This window comes from Cannabis sativa, chromosome 8 (assembly GCF_029168945.1).
Source record: "Cannabis sativa cultivar Pink pepper isolate KNU-18-1 chromosome 8, ASM2916894v1, whole genome shotgun sequence".
NCBI lineage: Eukaryota > Viridiplantae > Streptophyta > Magnoliopsida > Rosales > Cannabaceae > Cannabis > Cannabis sativa.
The window spans coordinates 4,048,733-4,058,042 of record NC_083608.1 but is presented as its reverse complement, the minus strand read 5'-3'; positions in this window follow the sequence as shown (position 1 = coordinate 4,058,042).

The window sequence follows — 9,310 nt, the reverse complement described above, 5'->3', positions numbered from 1 at the left end:
GTAATTGATTTGCTTGCAAGAAATTTGGACTTAAAACGATTTGTTTGATATTTTGGATGGTATCATGTTATTTTAATTGTTATGTGATGATTGATTGATGTTTGTGACTTTTCGTGAAAAATAATTGAATATCTGTTTCTGGAATTATTTTAATTGGATAGTATGGAAAAAATAAGCAATTTTCTTTTTTAGAGAACTCAATTTCGATTTAATTTGAATTAGTTATGATTTTTTGAAGTTTCGGAAAAAATCAGGAATCATGCAACAGGGTTTCGCGCGCGGAAATCATGCTGGAACCCTCCCTGCACCGAGAAACCTCGGCTGTGCACTCCCCTGCACGCACGGACGTGTATGCACAGCATACCGTCCGTACAGCTCGCAATTTTTTCGATTTCTTTTTCGATTTTTCATGCTATTTCATGGATTTAACTTCCGATTTTTTGTGTAGTTCTGTATTTAAACATTTACTATTCCTAATTCAATTCTAAATATCATAATTAAATTAATTAATATTTTTTTTTAATTTAATTCATGATATTAGTATAATTTGAATTTGAAAATAGTAAATATCTATCTTTTTGCTTAATTATCTATCTTATTTTTAAATTTGATTATACCTTATCTTATTTTTTAAATTTAAGGTGAGATATTAAATTTTTTAAATTATTTTTTTTTAAAATAATTTGACCTTATTTAAATTTAAAATAAGATAACTATAATTATGTAATTTTAAATAGATGTAAGATATTTTGCTAACTTTTAAAGTTTGTTATTTTATTTATTTAAATTAAATTATAAAATCTGAAAAAGATATTTATTTATCTTTTTTTAATTTTTATTTATAAAATAACATTAAATTTTTTAAAGGTAGTTAGCAAATTTTGAAATGATATTTAGGTTGGTTGAAACCTAATTTTTTAAAATTGTAGGTTTAATTTTAAATATTATTATATTAATTTCGAAAATTTTTAAATTTTATTTTATTATTTTTTGAAAATAATTTTTTTTATTTAATTAATTTTTCGAAATTATTTATTTAAAATTAAATAAATCCTACATCCAACTCTCCAGCTAACCTTGTTGCAGGAGTATGTGTTTTAGCTTGTTTGTAAGTTTTTAAAACCTATTATTGTTTGATTGCAAATAGCCATGGTTAACTTGTTGACAGATCCAATGATCTGATTTTAAGTCATGGCTCCCTTGGTCAAGTAAATAATTTGTAACAGGTAATTTTCACAATCTTCTTTCATCTGTGTATGACCTAGCAACATGATAGGATCCATCCAAATTGTGTGCCTGGGTGAGCCTATATGTTTAATTTTGTTATAGATACATATAGGTTGTTGTTGCTAAATAAAATATCATAGTTTTTGATAGATTTTATTAAGGCCCATTTAGTTTTTGGGCCTATTCAATTAATAACAGTTGTTCATTTTAAGGCTAAATTCCTCTCTTTTGGGCCTTGTGTGAGAGTTGGGAGCCATAGAAGTGGGTACGACATACTGAACCCAGCACCCCCTCACATGAACCACCCCAATGGTGAAGGCCCATTTTCCTGATTTGAATAACTGTACTAGGTTAATTAAATTAGTTTAACCTAATAAAATTGATTAGCAACATAATTAATTTCATTTATTTTGAAATTAATTTAAGAAAACCATAGTTTAAAGAATTTTATATTCTAAGCTAAACTATATGTATTTTCTTGTATAGAATTATAACCATCTAGATTCTTTCTGAAGCTTAATTAAAATTTTTCATTAAATATTCCTATTTAAGTTGATATTTAGTTATCTATAACTAATCAGCTTAAATCTGAATATCTTTTGGATTTAAAATTTCAAAATTAAGTTGAGGAATTTTAGGTATTGGTTATTAAGATTCTTTAGATATTTTTTAAGCTGATATTTTTTCAAATATCAACTTAAAATGGAATATTTTCAAATTAAGTGGTTATAACTTAATTTTAATTTAATTAAATCTAATTTGAAAGATATTTAAGTTGATTTTTTAGATTCTTCTAAAACAACTTAAACAAGATATTTTTTCAAATTTTGTGGAAAAGATACTTAGTCAAACAAGATATTTTCTAGATAGTTATTTCTAGACTACTTATTATTTCTAATACTAAATAGGAAAATATTATACATTGTGAAATTAATTATTTAAATAATTAATTTTGGTACAATTTATTCTAAGTATATTTTTTCCTAGTATTAAACTAGAGATTAATAATTAAGCCTTCTTTACACTTAATTATTTATTTCTTGAATTTAATACATTTAATTAAATTGAAAATTAAATATCTAAGTTGATTTTCATCATGATACTTAAATATTTCTTTTTCATAACACTTAATTAAATAGAAAATTATTTTTAGTTGAAATTTATTTTTTCATCTTAAATTTAAATAATTTTCAAAATATATTTTTTCTTTATTTTATTAATCAATTTTTGAAATTGCATTTCATAATGCAAGATGATTTTGAATTTATCTTGAAAAATAGATTAAGTTGTAAATTAATTATTTATTTTAATTAATTCTTGAACCAACTTAAATCAATGATTTTTTCATTTATTGATTAATTTAAAATAAATGTAAAGTATATTATTAGAAATTGAATTAATTAGTCAAAGGAAAATCTAGATAGGTGATATTTGTAATGACCGCTCTAGTAATGTGGATTAGTAAAGGCAATTAGCACTAATTTTTATTATTTTATTATTATTTGTGAATTAATTTAATTGTGGACCCCAATATTTAAAAATTAATATTAGAGTTATAATTTCTCAATTCTGGAGATTTTATTACTCTAGGGGTATTATTTAGCTTATATGTGAAATATGTTATTTTTGTAATTTTGCTCGGCGACAACGGAAAATTCGATGGATGGCTAGATTGATCACATGGGTAAGTTTAGAACCTTATTTCATAGTGGGAAATATTTTAGAGAAAATAAATTATCGGGATTGAGTGGGGTTATGGAATTGACCATTTTACCCCTAGCTTTAGAAATACCCTAGTTTTAAGTCTAAAGGGCATTTTAGTCTTTTCCTTGGTGGGAGTAGGTGGCAGCCATGGGTGATGACACCTAGTTAATTTTATTATTGATTGGAAAATAAGAGATTACTTTGAAGAAAAGAAAAGAATTAAGAAAAGAAGGAAAATTGGAAATTGAGTTATTTCTTGAACTCTCTCTCTCTCTCTCTCTCTCTCTCTCTCTCTCTCTCTCTCTTTCAGCTGGGGCTAAGCAAGGGCAAAGATCAGATTTTTCTCTTCCATTTTCTGGGATTAAGCTAGGATTCAAGGAGGTTTCATCTAAGGTAAGCCCTAGAACCTTTGAAGATGTGATTTTAAGCTTTTTCATTGATTTTAAGTTATGTTTTTTCCTAAACAGTGGCTGTTAGAGTGTGATGTTTGTTTAGTCCAAAAATTAGGTTCATTTGAGTTAATCTAAGTCCCTAGCAACTGGTTTTGATGCTTGATGTTAGTTCTAAGCAAGCTTGAGTTTTGAAACTCAAGCTTTGAGCTTTAATGGCAACTTGTGATTTATTGGTTTGTTCTGTGAATTATTGGTTGGAAATGGTTGTTTATGCATGGTATAGGTGTACTGGAGAGTTTGATAAAGTTTGGTTGAGATTTGAGGTCATGGGGGAAATTTTTGGGTTCCCAGCACAGAACCGGAATTCCGGTTCTGGGGGACCTATACCAACCGGTCGACCGGATGGTGACCCAGAACCGGATTTTCGGTTGGGAACCGGTCTGCCTGTTGGGGGAATTTCCAGTTGCCTAGTTTTGGCCAATTTTGAGATATTTAGGGTATTGCCATGAGGTTTATCGATAGGGAAACTTTTGGTTTCAAGTTTAAGTCCCGGAAAGTGATTTAGCGAGTCACTCATCTGTGTTACAATTATTGTGATTAGGGCATCCATCTAGCACGTGATTTCCGTTCAGGTCGGCCAGCACACTTGAATTCGGAAAACAGGTAAGAATTGTGTATAATGTATGATGTGATTATCTGAATGTGTGTATATGTGTTTGTATATGCATGCTTAAATTATGTTAAGCACTACCAACACTTGTATGAATAAGTTATAGAGTGCATTGGTATAGTGATTATTGTGGTTGTGAGTACGATATAGTGATACCAACACGGGCACAAGAAAATACTAAGGTGTGTGGTACAAAACTCAGTATTACTCAGTGTTCGGGGTAAACCCTACCAACACTCGTACAATGAGGTACGATGTGTATGTGGTATAGTGGTTGTACCCTGGTATTGAACGTTCATACTCATCTGTTAAGCTCTGTAAATAGGTGTATGGGCCCCTATTTACAGGTCGAAAATTATATGGTATGTTATATGCATTTCTTACTGAGTCTGTTGACTCACAGTTTCTGCTTCCATGTGTAGGTAAAGGAAAGGCGAAGGCTGAACAAGAATGAACCTGAGCTCAGGTGAGATTGTACATGTCAAGCAGCGCGACCTGGAGTGTTCGGTCTCGGGACATCTGGGAGTTGTATTTTGAAAGTCGCTGTGCGACCTGGAAATTATGTATTTTGAAATGTATAGTGTGAAAAGTATATTTTACAAAGTTTGAAAACGGGATCCCGGAATTTGTAAATATTATATTATATTACAAAGTTTAGTATTTAAAACAAAAGTTTTAATTTGACACGTTTTTCGAGAAATTTCTTTGATTAGCAAAGATTGCACAATAATTGAAAAAGCACTGTAGCGCGCCTTAGCATTAGGGCGTTACAATATTTTTGTTTGAAGTATTTTTCTAAGTAATTAATATTTTAGTATTTCGAAAATATAAAGTTTTCTTTTATACTTTCTTTTTCAAAATACAATAAATATATTCTCATGAAAAAATATTTTGAGTTGCAAATTAATTTAAATTAATACAACTTAAATAATTTTCTTAATATTTATATATTTAAATTATTACTGAGATGGATTTATTTCAATCACCATCTAAGTATAATTTTATAAATATTAAATTAAATTCTAATTTAGAATTTTAATTCTAAATTCGATATTTAATGAATATATTTTATTATAAATAATAATGAAAAGACATTTTAAATAATGAGCTTTATTATTATTAGGACATTAGATCTCCATTGTTGGTCTTACAATATTTAAATGTTTTCAATATAACCTCGAGACGCTAGACTTCGTCCTCCTTATGGATGGTTATTCGTTGAACGCATTTAACACCATAAGATCTCATTTGATAAGTGTTTTGTAAGTTTTCTTCTCTATTAGACTCTCCCCTACGGTGACTACTTAGAGATAAACTTATAAAACATGAAACAATGGTGGAAGCTCATAAAATGAGAATAACCTTGACTCTCGCCTACCGGGACAACGTTGGATTCTTATTATGATCGAATAAAAGGTTGCTAGAATGGTTTGCATTTTAGATGAGCTGACAACTCTATTCAATGAATGATACTTTGACTCTCGCCTACCGGGACACTGTATCAGTTTGTTGGAAACCTTGGAAATTACTTAGGATTGTATGTTTTAGTATTTTCACTTGTCATTCCTACTTGCTATATGTTTAATAATTTCTGAATTGTGTATGAATTTATATTGAACCATGTTATTTTCTGTTATTAAATTGTAGTTCAATTTCGAATCTTCATTGTTTGTCTAACTTATTTTGTTTATCTAATGAGATAAATCCCTAATGGATTTTCATCGTTAGACATACATAATAGTGTTAGATCTCGAAAGATAAATATTGTATATGCAACATCTAGCTATTCATCAATAGATGACAACTTAGACTAGTATTTTTACAATATGAAACAAGAAGATTGTATAAATAAGATTACTTTGACTCTCGTTAATCAAAACATCGTTGGATTCTTATTTATAAACGAAATTATCCTGATTCCTCTTAGCTTATTCATTTCGAATTAGCTCAATAACATATCATTGGATGAATGGTCTATAAATCATTTCATGTCATTCTATTTTCTCTTAAGAAATTAAATGACGCATATGATTATAATCCCGAAATTCTATTCCAAAATGATATAAATCCTCAATCTTAGAAATCTCCTACTTGTATCGGCAAATCTGACTTAGAGTTTAAATTAGTAGTGGTGGTCCATGAAAGAATTACTCATTATATTTGGTATAAATATAAGTCTTTGACTTTAATTTTAGATTCCAAACAGAAATTTTCTTATATTTCTATTTCCAGAATACAATACAGTTACACCTTCACAGGTGTTTAATAACCATTTTCTATCAATGGTTTCAAACTGTATGGAATATGAGTTTAATATTCTGTGACCAGGATCCACTTGCAATATTCTAAGAACTCTTTGATTTAACTAAACCTAAGTCATCAAAAAGACACAACCACAAATTTTTTATTAATCTATGGCATTTGTATCTTGTTCATAGTTGTTTTGACAAGATCAATCTCTGCGAAGAGTTAATATGCCTATATCCACTGAAAGTTGTTCATCTCATTCGTAGATGGATGTACATTCAGGGGTGGATATGAGTTTTTCGTTGTATTCTTAAAACGATCACTCTAGATTATACCTTATGCAAAGAAATTTAAAATGTTTGAAAAATTTCATAAATTTCTAGCAATGGTAAAAACCATTAAGGTAAGTGGTTAAAGATCTTGCGAACTGATAGGAGTGGAGAAATAGTTAGTAGATGTTGACCGAGGTTTTCGGCAACCAATAAAATGTTATAAGATTATAGAGCTGTAAGAAAATTAGAGAAGGATTTTTACGTGGTTGGGGCGTTAATGAGCCTTAGTCCACGAGTCTATCGTATTTATGGATGTATTTAATACAGAGAATGTATTTGGTGAGTGTTCCACTCTTATAAATACAGAGAATGTTCTTGGTGAGTATTTACTCTTCTTGCTCTTATGCAACCCAAGATTCTCGATCCCATTTAATGAGCTTTGAGGGGGTATTTATAGTGTTTTTGGTGGGGTGATCCCCAGAACTATTGTACAAGTGTATCTATAAGTGTCCATAAAGTTGGGCATTCCCAATTAATATACCATGAGTAATGCATGGTCAAATCCCTAGGTGCTGTAGGGCTTTTATGTGGAATGTCCTTATTGTCTTTTGACTGATGTGACTCTTCACAGTGTAGCCGTCGATAGACTTAAATGATCATTACTTTGTAGCTGCTGGTTGGAGGTTGTGCCGTCAGAATTTATTGCGTGTAGCAATCCCAACACGCTTCCTCCCATGCGGCATTAAATGCGACTTGATTGCTCAGGAGAAACCTGACACTCCGCGGAGATGCCTTAACGTTACTCGGGCTTCCGGGAGCATATGGGGTTCCAAATGCCTTCTCCGGGAGACATGTCCCGGATGCTGCCTCATGGCATAAAGACTTAGCAAATATTTTGGATTATAAGTTGCTTGATCCACGTGTCCCTGTCTGGTTGGTCCACGTATATTGGGCAAAATCAGGGGCAACATTTACCCCCCAAGCCTTGTTTATTTGAAAAATAAAACAAGGCTTGCTCAAGTGCTTCCGGTTGACTCCTCGGTTTCCTGGCACGAGCTTTGAGCGCGTGAGGGTGTATTTAATGATGACCCTTAATGCAGCGATTCACTTTTTGTAGGGGTCGATTTGTTTCACGCCCATTGATTGATATTGTGCATTAATGGTGTTAGACGGACACTCAAACGTTTCCACCGCCTTAATTACCAATTAATCTGATCCGTTGATCTTTGAGAATTCGAATCGTGCGTTTCCCCCACCGTTCGATTGGTAGGTGATAGTGCCTGTTCCTCATGCAGTTTTGTCTATAAAAGCCACCACCTTTCCTTCATTTCGGTTACTTCCCATTTCTTGTCAACTTTGCTCAAATTTCCCAGAGAGAAAAAATTCTCAGACCAAGAAAACACTGTTGAACACTTTGCAATTCTTCCCAGTCCATCTTCGTTCACTACTGTCAATCCTTCTTATCTTCGTTTGATCTACAGCAGGACCCCCAGTCTCAACACTTCACTGTAAGTTTCTTGCACCCCTTGCTTTACTGTTAATGTACATGGCATGCTTTTACTTATCTGCTTGTTTTTCCTGGGTTTTGTATTTGAAGTTTCTGGGAATGCAATCTTTTAAATTTTTCACGTAACAGGTCTAGATTCACCATTTCTGGTGTTAGGATTATTCTTCTCACGTATTTGTTACTATTTTCTGCAAAAGACCATATGTTCTTCGTATACTGGTCGTTTAGGGCATAGGAGAGATTGCTTTCTTTCGATTTTCTGCCCTTCCTTTTTCTCTGGTGCGCAATGTTGTCTTCTGTGAATTTATTGCACCTGACTCTTGTCCAGGGAATCCTTCTAGGGTTTCTTGTTTGACAGATGTCCAGAGGGGGCCTCTTTCCAGTGGTTAGGGGACCCCCATTCCCTTTTTCTTGGTTTAGGGTTTGGTATGGGGCCTAACTGCTGGAATCTTAATTCTTTTTACAAAATCGAAACATGTCTGCTTCTGGTTCAAAGTCATCCAAGAAGAGTGGTAAGCGTCTGGCTACCCTCGAAGATGTCTCGCTGGGTCCCGTTGCCCAGGAGGGGTACAAGTCTCGGGCCACTGGATGGGAGGCGGCAGAGCTTCACTCTACTCTAACTTGCCCCCATCAGTTGGAGAACATCGTGGAGGTAGCTGGAATCAAGCCTTCCACATTCGGGACGTACCACTAGCCACCTCGTGATGCGGAGACTCCCAACAACAACTACGGCCGCTTCGGGGCTTGGAGCCAGACGAACTTGATGGCCGGGGCCATGCTTCCTCTCCAGGACTACTTTGTTAATTTTTTAGTTTTTGTCGGCCTTGCGCCATACCAACTTATTCCTCAAGCATACCGCCTGCTCTCAGGCTTATTTATTTTTTACTCCGCCCGGGGATGGGGCTCTCCCAGCCCGGCGGAGATATTGTATTTTTATGAAGTTGTTTCCGTCCCCAAGAAGGGGGACAAACTTAAAGACGGTTTTTATGGATTCCGGGCCCACCCTGCCAATGATGGGGTTGTCCCTTATAATAGGCAAACTCATGTTAAGGAGTATCGCCATCATTTTTTCTTCTCTTCCGGGTCGGTGGAACATCTGGAGCTCCTCACGAAGTGGGTTAGGATTCCCCCTTATGAGCGGACCGCGCCTACTCAGGTCTTTCTTTGGAGAGCCCAGGCCTTCGCCACTTATGACCGGGCGGACCTCCACGTCGGGGGCCTGGTTACGACGGAGAATTGCCGGAAGGCCAAGCTCATCCTGCCGCACCAATCTGTGGAGGACTCTAACCTT